The following is a 12,537-nucleotide window of genomic DNA, read 5'->3' on the forward strand; positions in this document are numbered from 1 at the left end:
AGCTGTTGGATTAGGATTTTCTTCTTCTTCTCTATTTTCACAGCAGTTCACAGTAGCGGAGGCTGCTGCTGTCTAATCCAATTTCTCTCCTCAAGTGTAGCCCCTCCCTATTTTAGGTATGCTTTTCCTTTTATAATGCTTGTTTTTTCTAATTTAGGGCTGAGAAAGGATAAAATTACCTAGGATGTTTCTAATTTGGTAGCCAATGATCCACGTGGACTGCTGAGGTGGGTTCAAATTTCCAGGTCATCCCTGAAAAGTTTGCTTTCCGAATTACTTCAGCATCAAGGTCTGCAATTTATTTCTAGATTTGCTGATTGCTTCAGCATCAAGTTCTGCAATTTATTTCAAGATTTGCAAGAAGTGCTATTTCCAGATTTGCTATAGCATCGTGGTTCAGCATAAATGTTCTAGAATTTTATCAAATAGCTCAATTAAGTGTACAATTAAGCTCGATTTGTGGAAATTGATATTCTTTTCATATTAAACCACAATGGGTTATTTCATGTATACTAATTAGAATAAATGGAGCAATTAATGAGAAAATGGTGAGTATAAGTGCAAAATTAACGGTAAAAAGACTTGATATAACTCTCCAAAAGGAGAGTTATCAAAAAAAGAAAAATAAGAAGAAAAAGAAACAAGGTTGAAAATTACCAAAAGAAGAGACGAGGAGCAATATCATAGCGAAAGCCATGTTGAAACTAAGTTTGTTTGCGATTATGTTGTATTGTAAATGGTTTGATGGGATGAGGTTAGTTTCATTGTTGTCCATCCCATTATATAATATTTGGAACAATATTCAATTAATTTGTTAATATGAATTTTAGAAATACAACATTAAATGGGATGTTATGAATTTAATACAATAAGGTTACCATTTACAAACTTAATGTAAAGATCACTAGAGGGATGCAAGTAATGAATTGGGATCAAGTGTTTATTTCTTCCAAAGGATGGAAAGAATTAAAATATATATATATCATTTTAATCTCACCCCTAAGAAATATTTTTCAGGTTGACCGATTACAACAGCTCAAGTCCACCACTAATAGATATTATCTGCTTTGATCTGTTACAATAATCTAAGCTCACTGTTAACAAAAATTGTCTTCTTTGATGTGTTACAACCGTCCAAGCCCACCGCTAAAAAATATTGTCCGTTTTGAGCCGTTACATATTGCTCTCAGCCTTATGATTTTAAAACGTGTCTGCTAGGGAGAAGTTTCTACGACATTATAAGAAATGTTTCGTTCCCCTCTCCAATCGATGTGAGATCTCATAGTTACATTTTTATTATACTTCGAAGTTTAGTTTTCATTTGGTTATTCGGTTGAATATTTTACATTTTACTCCTAGTTGTCAGTAATGCTCAATTTGGTCTTTGTTATCTTTTGGTTAATTAATTTAAAATAATTATGATGCTGATCCATTTTGTATCATATCGAAGAGATTCCTAGGTTCGGGCCGAAGAAGCAATGTCACTCGATCACTATCAAACCAACTGCAACCTTTTTGGTCCGTCAGTATCCCAATCCCAACAGAGCACCTTCTACTTCTAATAGGTCATGAACTAAATTAGAATCATTCTCAATGAGTGCATAAGAAGTGTTCCCATTTTATTCATCGGGTCCAGATAGAGACCAAAGGTCTTGAACGACCAATCTAGCAGAACAACTCAAAAGATAAAAAAGTATCTTCATAAAATTTTTTAAAATTTATTTAATTCTTTTAAACATTTATAGATATTAACCTTATGAACCAAAACATCGTAATTAGTAAAAATTCATGGATGAAAATGTAAATCATGTGTAGCGACTCTAATTTTAAAGTATGCAATATACATATTAGGAGAGTTTTCAAATGTTTTCATGAAACCTTGGAGCCTTTATATAAATACTTCAAATATTTACTTGACAATAAAATTTAAATTAATATAAAGTAGTAATTATGAATCATGTTTTTAACAAAAAAAAAAATGTGATGACTCTTTAAAAAAACACCATAAGTGACCCTATTGTTAGGATTAAAAAATACACACATGTAAGTCTTTCAATGTCTAATGGGACCTAAAATCATATTTTGGTTTTAGGCTTATTTAAGACAAGGTCGTAGTACAGGACGGGTGAGGAAGGTGAAAACATCAACCATGTGATGACTCCAATATTTTTGTGTTTTAAAATACATCTACTTCAATTTATTTTATGTTTTCGGGTACAAACATCAACCATGTGGTGCGCGAGAGGGACGAGGAGATTGAATTGATTCTGATCTTTTAATAACTTTCATAGTATTGTATTGTTTTGTTTAATGAGTTGTGCCCATCTTATAGAGTGAAAAGTCAAAATTAAGTTGTAGTCTTGTTGTTCGTTGTTCGCTGCCACCACAGATTCCTTTCTCTCCCGCACATAATCCCACACAAAAAGAGATAGCATAGAGCTTTGACTCGACCGGTGGGTCCTACTAACACAACGTAAGGACTTGAGTATGAAGTGGCTAATCGAGAATGCTCATAACATCCTTATTTATTGATTTTAGTAGAAAGATTTTATTTTCAGTAGCAAAGTCATTTGCCTCCAAGATATATGACAACTAAAGTATAACTACCCAAGCCCTCCATTAGGAGATATTGTCCGCTTTGGCTTGATATGTATCGTCGTCAGCCTCATAGTTTTAAAATGTTTCTATTAGAAAGAGGTTTCCACACCCTTATAAGGAATGTTTCGTTCCCCTCTCCAACCAATGTGGGATCTCACAATCCACCCATTTGAGGGCCTAACGTCCTCGCTAACACACTGCCCGGTGTTTGGCTCTGATACCATTTGTAACAGCCAAGCCCAACTCTAGCAGATATTGTCTGCTTTGGGCCATTACAAATGGTACGAAAGCCAGTCACCAGACGACGCAAAGCACTAGTCAGAGTAGGGCTAGACCCTCTCCATAGTAGATGCGTCATAAAACCTTGAGGCTGACGACGATACGTAACGGCCCTATAAAACGTTCTATAAAACGACACAATTCACGCAGTCATCTCTCATCTACCTCAATCGCTCATCCACAATAATCATACTTGAACTCATAAATCATAAAGAAAAAGTAATTTTTCAATTTAATCTAATATGTAATATTGAATACATGGTTTTATCACAGTCTTATTCATTTGTGTAAAGCATATTGCGATGAAAATAATGGTATTTATTGAATAGTTGTTGAGAGCCACTTCTTAGTTTTGAGTGGTATCACTGATGTTGTCATGGTGGAAGCTGAAGTGCGGCGGCGGGTTCTTAGGTATGCAAAAACACAGCCCAAATTTGCACTCACAAACCTTAGTATTAAAGCAATCTTGGATAGTGTTGCACGAATATGAATATGACTTCCTTGTATTCCCAATGGTTTGCTTGTCACTGTTCATCAAACAAAGTAATACTCAAATTAATATCAAAATCAATCTAATGACTCAAAAAATTTGATCAACTCAACCTAATCTGTGCCGTTTGAGTTAGGTTATGAATTTATTTGGACTAAATTCAAATAACTGAAAACTTTTCTCATTGAGTTTGTTTAAGGGTTCTCCCAAAACTAGATTGGATTGACCGAACCAATCTGGTTCGAGTTCAGTTATGAACTTATTTGGACTAGATTCAAATAACTAAAAACTTTTATAATTGAGTTGGTTTATGGGTTCCCAAAACTAGATTTAACCAAAACCATCTAAATTTATTGTTAATTTTAAAATATGCATTTTGGTGTACAATACAATTATATGTATTTATTTTATTTCATAATTATTTTTTTGATTATTTATTTTCTACCATATCTAGTAAAAGTAATTTTTCAAAACATATGTTGAATTGAGTTCTACTGAGTTCGTTTTTTGGTAACCCTAAAACTTATTCGTTTGAATCTTTATACAATCAAACTTACGTTTAATTTTAAGATATACATGTTTGCTTACAAAATATACACAAAATTGAATTGCAAATCATAACCAAACGTATGAAAATAAATAAACATATATTTTATAAACTAATGTTTTATTTTTATCCAAACAAAAAAAAATTGAATAAATAACTCGAACTACCTTAACCAACTATCTATCCCAAAAAATTTATGGTCGAGTTGGGTTGAGTTAGATTCATTATATAACAACGGTTGTTTATGCTGAAAAATCTATAATGCAAATAATTGGGTTTGGTCTAAAAAATGTCATAAACCGACCTGACCCAACTCAACTCTCAAACACTCGTACATTTTTTAATAACTACAAGATACCTGTATCGAAGACGGTGAAGAACAAGATGATTGCACCTAGGAAAGCGAACTTGATAGAAATGTTCTTGTCCATCACTAGAGGGATTTTAGAGCTTTTTGGGTACTGATAATTCTACCCAACTCTTATATAATTGACAATATTTATTGGCTTTCCAAATTAGGTAACATGAAACCAAAATATGGTATGATAACTAAAATGGGAAGATTCAAAAAAAAAAAAAACTAATGTACAAATCAACCAATAAATTTATTTAAATTAAATAAATTTGACTGTTTGGTAGCTATCCTATGTTTTGAATTTGATTCAAATAGAAATACTTTTACCTATAATTTTGAAATTCAATAGATTAAAAACAATCTAAAAAAATGTTTGTGGAATAGCTAAAACATCCTCTTATTGATAAATAAATGTTAGAATTAGCATAAAAGATTTCACACGAGAAGTTAGAAACTGTTTATATGTCCTTGTCATAAATTTTATTTAATGATAGAATGAATTTTGAAAAATACTTCGGAAGTAATTAGTGACCCGAAATTTTCTACTTAATTTAAGGTCGTCACTGTATATATATCATGAACATTGAATGCGGAAATACTTTCTTACGTGTTTTGAAAACACTTTTAAAAACGACACAACAAAAGAATAAATAAAATAAATAAACGTTTAAATTAAATGCATCCTATTCTAGCGTAAGTCTAAGAAAATAATACAACTACCCCATGCATATGCCATGGTCTCGAATTGTGATGTCGTCGTCAGCCGTACAGAAATGTCTTGCCTTAACTTGAAATAGAGGTAACACGTGGCTTGAGTATTTTGAGAAATACTCAGGAAGTGACTCCATTATTGGGGTTAAATGCAAAAAAACATGCGAATGCAATGACGGGACCTATCATATCAGTCTTTTTTTCCCATGATACTATCCTAATGGGCAGCCTAGATGTGTGCCATATACTCTACACACAACCCATACGTGCAAATACAAGCTCATTAGGCAGTTTGCACACCGCTGAACCCCTTTTCTTGTCGGGCGAGCCTACTCTGGTAGCTCTTTATGCCGGACACCCATTAGAATTAGCAACCGTCATGATAACATTATATAAAATATAATAATACTTCATCTGTCTAGTGGTGTACGTGTCCATACGCTCGTGATGGAATAGGGGTATCCCCCAATGCATGAGCATAATGCATGAAGTCCCAATATTTTTTCATTTCATTATCCTTTAATACAATCCCACTAGCGTTCCATACATATCATATCGTTTTTCATATCATTTCACATATCGTATATCGTTCATATCATATCATTTCTTATTTTTTAGTTTTCATATCATACATAATTCTAACGAGGTTATATTTCATGTCATTCATATCATGTTGTATACATACAATTTAAGAGACATAACATAACGTTTCATGCTTTTAACATAACATCTTATCATATACATCTCATACCATAATATATCGCATCACAATATATGATATCATAAACATGTAAATTTATCACATATCTTGTACCATAACATATTTCATATCATATCACAACATATATATATATATATATATATATATCCACCCGTCATTCACATCTTGTATCATAATCATATCATATCGTAAACACACACACACACATATCATTGAACACATTGTACCGTAAGTATTATCATACAATTCACATATTATAACATATACATAACATATCATAAGTATATCGATCCACAAATAATTAACACATATCGATATATATGACACGTGCAGAACCACGAGTCATGTCAACATCAAATATATATTTCATTTAAACACATTTTTCATTAATTCTATTCGCAATTAATTTTTGCTAATTTAAAAGAAAAAGAAGATCTTACCAATAAATTTTTATCTCTTCTTTGGGTTAAATGATTGTATGAGGGATTTCCTTTTTCTCACCCTAAATAAATCTCCATTTTTTTTCCCTCTGTTTGTATCTCCAATCTTTTAAATCCTATTATTATTATTATTTCAAAACCATAGAATGAATATTGAAAAATAATCAGTAAGTGACCCCAATGATAGGGTCGAGAAATACACACATGCAAATATGATTTCGTGTCTAGTGGTATAAAACATCATGTCTTGGCTTTGGCTCTAATTTCATTTTTTGGTGGATTTGGATGCATGGTACTTTTCTACACACTGTCCACACACATGCTCCCGGCTTGGGTTCTGATGCTCTATTTTATTTTTTTTCTATTGAGGAACCTAAACCAAAGCTTGAGAGATAGTCATAAATATAATAATGAGGGATGTATATGCTCTCTATAAGAGAGGAGTAAAGATGTTCCCAGACCGACTAGATTCCATAAGGGAATTGAAAGTTATGTCCATGATAGATCTCACCTTAACTGTCTCAACATAATATAATAGCTTCATGTGAAACGAGCATGTTAGTGTATCTTGTATTCGTATGATATACTATGACCCGAAACCTTAAGAGGCACACGAACTAAACAAAAATATCGTTTATTTATTATGAGAGTCTAAATACAGGGTCACATTGATCAAGTTCTTTATGATCATCTTCATTATATTGATTAGTTGTTTTGAGGCACTTCTTTGATCTCCTTGTTGTCTTCTAAATGAATGTTCTTACTCATCTTGTGAGAGTTGGCGTTGAAGTTGAAGGGATCTTCTTGCCATGACAAAAGCAGATGTTTAATTTACAATCACAAAACACATTATCCCTGCAATCATCTACAATCCTGCATGAAATATCTTTAAGATAGCTGCCTTTTGGGCCCAATGGTTTGCTTGTACCTGCATAAATAATTTCCAATCAAATTTGAGCCATCTAGTCACGTATAATCAAAGAGTACTAAATTTCAGCTCGATGTCTAGGATTCTTAGCATTTGAAGGCTCCAACATTCTCCTGCAACATGCTCACGTTATCTAGTTCTCGGTTCTAAGAGGGAAGACAGTCCCGACATACCAACATGTTTTGTTCCCACTAACATACTTAGAGGTCATCCAACATAATGAAAATTACACTTAATTTTTTAGGTCATGTGATTGAGCCATTGAAAAGAAATTTACACGTTGTTTGTATCTACTAGGAGAGGTGTCGCCTAATACCTAACACCACATGCATAGGATTCATATAAGGATTCATAATTTGAAGTCGATATTTGATGGCACCGACATTCCTATGCAACCCTAGCGACATGGTTAAGTTACTTACACCTAGTTTCTAAGAGGTGAAGAATATCACCAAAGACTGACATGGGTCAGTTCGACATAATTTGATCTCAATCATATTCTTCTTAGGAAATTTTCTAGGAGGATACTCAAAAACAATTTCTTCCTGGAAAACACACTTAATTTTAAAGTTCCTACGATTGAAACTCTTATATATATATATATATATATATATATATATATATAATTTATAATGCCTCGCGCCGAAGATTCAAATCAAGATTCGAAATTCAGATTCAACATCTGATGGTCTCGACATTTCACTCTAACAAGATCACATCACGTACTCCTTGTTTCTAAGAGTGAAAACTATCCCCACAGATCAACACGAATCATTTTAACATATTTTATCCTCACTCAACATATAATTAATCCATGAAAAATACACATAAAGTTATATATACAATTTGTAATATCTATACATACAATTATTTTATCGACATTTCCCTTAATATTATCATAAAATTGAAATATTGACTTTTAAAATGAAGAACAACAAAACAGAAAAAATAAATAAATGAGATTGACAATTACCAAAAGAAGAGACGAGGAACAATATCATCGCAACAATGAAAGCTTTACTAATTACGATGTTTTGGTTCGTAAGGTTAATATCTATAAATGTTTAAAAGAATTAAATAAATTTTAAATAAATTTATGAAGAAATTAACGATACTTTTTATTTTTTAAGTTGTTCTGCTGGATCGTTTGTTCAAGACCTTTGGTCTCCATTCGGACCCGATGAATAAAATGGGAACACTTCTTATGGACTCGTTGAGAATGATTCTGATCTAGTTCATGACCTATTAGAAGTAGAAGACGCTCTGTTGGGATTGGGATCCTCACGGACAAAAAAGATTGCAGTCGGTTTGATAGTGATCGAGTGACATTGCTTCTTCGGCCTGAATATAAGAATCTCTTCGATATGATACAAAATGGATCAGCATCATAAACATTTTAAATTAATTAACCAAAAGATAACGCTAAAGACCAAACTGAGCATTACTGACAACTAGGAGTAAAATGTAAAATATTTGAACCAATAACAAAATGAAAACTAAACTTCGGAGTATAATAAAAATGTAACAGTGAGATCTCACATCGGTTGGAGAGGGGAACGAAACATTCCTTATAATGTCGTAGAAACTTCTCCCTAGCAGACACGTTTTATAACCATGAGGCTGAAAGAAATATGTAACAGCTCAAAATGGACAATAATTTTTAGCGGTAGGCTTGGATGGTTGTAACATATCAAAGAAGACAATTTTTGTAACAGTGAGCTTTGACTATTGTAATAGATCAAAGTAGACAATATCTATTAGCGGTGGACTTGAGCTATTGTAACCGATCAACCCAAAAAATATTTCTTAGGGGTGAGATTAAAATGATATATCTATATATTTTTATTCTTTCCCTCCTTTGGAAGAAATAAAAACTTGATCCCAATTCATTACTTTGTGATCTTCACATTAAGTTTGTAAATGGTAACATTAGTGTATTAAATTCATAACATCTCATTTAATGTTGTATTTCTAAAATTCATATTAGCAAATTAATTGAATATTGTCCCAAAGATTATATAATGAGATGGACAACAATGAAACTAACCCATCCCATCAAACCATTTACAATACAACATTGCACATAAACTTGGTCTCAACTTGGCTTTCATTGTTGTGATGATATTGCTCCTCGTCTCTTCTTTTGGTAATTTTCAACCTTGTTTCTTTTTCTTCTTTTTTTTTGTTTTTTGATAACTCTCTAAAAGTAGAGTTATATCAAGTCTTGTTGCGGTTAATTTTGCACTTATACTCACCATTTTCTCATTAGTTGCTCCATTTATTCAAATTAGTATACATGAAATAGCCAATTGTGATTTAATATGAAAGAAGATTAATTTCCATAAATCGAGCTTCATTGTACACTTAATTGAACTATTTGGTAAAATTCTAGAACATTTATGCTGAACCATGATGTTATAGCAAATCTGGAAACAACACTGCTTTCAAATCTGCAAATAAATTGCCGACCTTGATGCTGAAGCAATCTAGAAAGCAAACTTTTCAGGGATGACCTAGAAATTTTAATCCACATCAAAAGTCCACGTGGATCGTTGGCTACCAAATTAGAAACATCTTAAGTGGACAATTTTGTCCTTTCTCAGCCCTAAATTAGAAGAAATTAGAAGAAACAAGCCTTATAAAAGGAAAATGATACCTAAAATAGGGAGGGGCCACACTTGGGGAGAGAAATCAGATTAGACAGCAGCAGCCTTCGCTGCTGTGAACTGCTGTGAAACCAGAGGAGAAGAAGAAAATCCTAATCCAGCAGCTGTTGACAACAGAAGGAAAAGGAGACCAACAAGGATTGATTAGGGTAAAGAGGTGGACGTGAGAGCTCAAGGGAAGGGAACTTCCATTGACGAACGACAACAAAATGGGATAACTCTCTATTTCCTTATTCTCTTTTCTCATTCCATCAATTTTACATGATTGAGATGCGAATTCCTCTGTTTAATTCAGTTTGTATGGAGAGCTTGTTGGATCGATATGACAACCCTAGAATGGGTGAAGAGGGTTTCAACAATAATTTTTTTTTAATAACAATAAAACTTGATACCATGTAAAAAAAATTAACAATAATTTAGAATTTAAATAGAAGAGGAATTTAAATACGAAAAGGGTTAGAAAATATAACACCGTAGTTTTATAGTGGTTCGGTTAAACTCGACCTACTCCACTCCCCAAGTGCCTCTTGGAAATTTGAATAAAACTTTCTGACTCTTTCCTCGGATCAGAGCCCGAGCCCAACTGCTACACCGCTTCTTTTACGAATGCAAGAGCAAACTCAATCCTTTCTATGGCTCAGGATCAAACCGGTACACTACTCTTTTTACGAGTTTAAGAGCAAACTCAATCCTTTGCCACGACTCAGGATCAAACCGGTACAATTGTCTGAAATCTTATAGAAATACACCACAATTCTCTAGAGTAATAGATTTACAATTTTCTCACAATACAATAGACATCTCTCTCAAGAATAAGATAAACCATAAATAGAATTGGAAGCTATAAACAAGAAATAGAATTGGAAGCAATAAACAAGAAATAGAATTGGAAGCAATAAACAAGAAATAGAATTGGAAGCAATAAACCAGAAATAGAATTGGAAGCTTTGGAGAGAGCAACAATGGAGGCTTTTAAACAAAAAATCGAGAAAACTATGGAAATTGTGTAATGTGTTCTATGTTGTGTGTGTTGTGTTCTGGAAAATATGAAGAGGTGATGAGAGAAATAGAATGAGACTTTTAAACAAAAATTTTAGATTGAGAAAACTATGGAAATTGTGTATTATGTTCTATGTTGTGTGTGTTGTGTTCTGAAAAATATGAAGAGGTGATGAGAGAAATAGAATTGGAAGCTTTGGAGCGAGCAACACTAGAATTGGAAGCTTTGGAGCGAGCAACACTAGAATTGGAATTGGAAGCTTTGGAGCGAGCAACACTAGAATTGGAAGCTTTGGAGAGAGCAACACTAGAAGGAGAAAGCAACACTAGAATTGGAAGCTTTGGAGAGAGCAACACTAGAATTGGAAGCTTTCGAGAGAGCAACAACAGAATTGGAAACTTTGGAGAGAGCAACAACACTATAATTCGAAGCTTTGGAGAGAGCAACAACACTATAATTGGAAGCTTTGAAGAGAGCAACAACACTATAGTTGGAAGCTTTGGAGAGAGCAACAACTCTATAGTTGGAAGTTTTGGAGAGAGCAACAACACTATAGTAGGAAGCTTTGGAAAGAGCAACAACACTATAGTTGGAAGCTTTGGAAAGAGCAACAACACTATAGTTGGAAGCTTTGGAGAGAGCAACAACACTATAGTTGGAAGCTTTGGAGAGAGCAACAACACTATAGTTGGAAGCTTTGGAGAGAGCAACAACACTATACTTGAAAGCTTTGTAGAGAGCAACAACAATAGAATTGGAAGCTTTGGAGAGAGCAACAATGGAGGCTTTTAAACAAAAAATCGAGAAAACTATGGAAATTGTGTAATGTGTTCTATATTGTGTGTGTTGTGTTATGGAAAATATGAAGAGTTGATGAGAGAAATAGAATGAGACTTTTAAACAAAAATTTTAGATTGAGAAAACTATGGAAATTGTGTATTATGTTCTATGTTGTGTGTGTTGTGTTCTGAAAAATATAAAGAGGTGATGAAAGAAATAGAATTGGAAGCTTTGGAGCGAGCAACACTAGAATTGGAAGATTTGGAGAGAGCAACACTAGAATTGGAAGCTTTGGAGAGAGCAACACTAGAATTGGAAACTTTCGAGAGAGCAACAACAGAATTGGAAGCTTTGGAGAGAGCAACAACACTATAATTGGAAGCTTTGGAGAGAGCAACAACACTAAAGTTGGAAGCTTTGGAGAGAGCAACAACACTATAATTAGAAGCTTTGGAGAGAGCAACAACACTATAGTTGAAAGCTTTAGAGAGAGCAACAACACTATAGTTGGAAGCTTTGGAGAGAGCAACAATAGAGGCTTTTAAACAAAAATTTTAGATCGAGAAAACTATGGAATTTTTGTATTGTGTTCTATATTGTGTGTGTTGTTTTAAAAAATATGAAGAGGTGATGAGTTTAAATAGTGATCAAGATGTAACAACACTAGAATTGGAAGCTTTGAAGAGAGCAATAACACTATAGTTGGAAGCTTTGGAGAGAGCAACAACACTATAGTTGGAAGCTTTGTAGAGAGCAACAATACTATAGTTGAAAGCTTTGTAGAGAGCAACAACACTATAATTGGAAGCTTTGTAGAGAGCAACAATACTATAATTGGAAGCTTTGTAGAGAGCAACAATACTATAGTTGAAAGCTTTGTAGAGAGCAACAACACTATAATTGGAAGCTTTGTAGAGAGCAACAATACTATAATTGGAAGCTTTGTAGAGAGCAACAACAATAGAATTGGAAGCTTTGGAGAGAGCAACAACAATAGAATTGGAAGCTTTGGAGAGAGCAGC

This window comes from Cucurbita moschata, unplaced genomic scaffold (genome assembly GCF_002738365.1).
Source record: "Cucurbita moschata cultivar Rifu unplaced genomic scaffold, Cmos_1.0 Cmo_Scf00094, whole genome shotgun sequence".
In the NCBI taxonomy this organism is placed as follows: domain Eukaryota; kingdom Viridiplantae; phylum Streptophyta; class Magnoliopsida; order Cucurbitales; family Cucurbitaceae; genus Cucurbita; species Cucurbita moschata.